A 541-nucleotide genomic window follows, 5' to 3' on the forward strand; every position below is an offset into this window, starting at 1 on the left:
TCACTACTGGTCTGTTTTCCTCTTTACTGTAGATTCAAAGCTTCTGCTAGTCATACTCGATTCCTTACGGCGTCCATTCCAGCTGCCTGCGTCAGTGGCCCTCCATAAGCATCCTGCGCTCGGACAGTGCGCACAAGATGGGCTTAGGGGTTATGCCTTGTCAACGTAAGAACACTGAAAGATTATATACCTGGGTTTATTTTTTGCGAATAGGCTAGTTTCTAGAGCATGTTATTGATAAACCAAGCAGAGGTATTTTTCCCACTCACTAATATCAAGTTTTCTATCCAAAATCGGAGAAAAAGAAAAGAAAAAATGCCAAGCTTACATCGGTAGGAAGTACCGTCAAAGATTGAAGATTGTTTGAATGACACGAGGTTGGATTCTTACAAAGCTTCTTCGTCCCAAAGGGTTAAAAATGTCTACTTTCGAAAAAGAAACCCGACATAATCTCCGAGAGTTCTTACGAAGCACTGAAGGGGCTTTAGGGTCAAATCTTCACCAATTTCAGCTATCTCAAGAGGTCAAGTCCCCAAGGCTA

This window comes from Penaeus monodon, chromosome 15 (genome assembly GCF_015228065.2).
Source record: "Penaeus monodon isolate SGIC_2016 chromosome 15, NSTDA_Pmon_1, whole genome shotgun sequence".
Classification (NCBI taxonomy): domain Eukaryota; kingdom Metazoa; phylum Arthropoda; class Malacostraca; order Decapoda; family Penaeidae; genus Penaeus; species Penaeus monodon.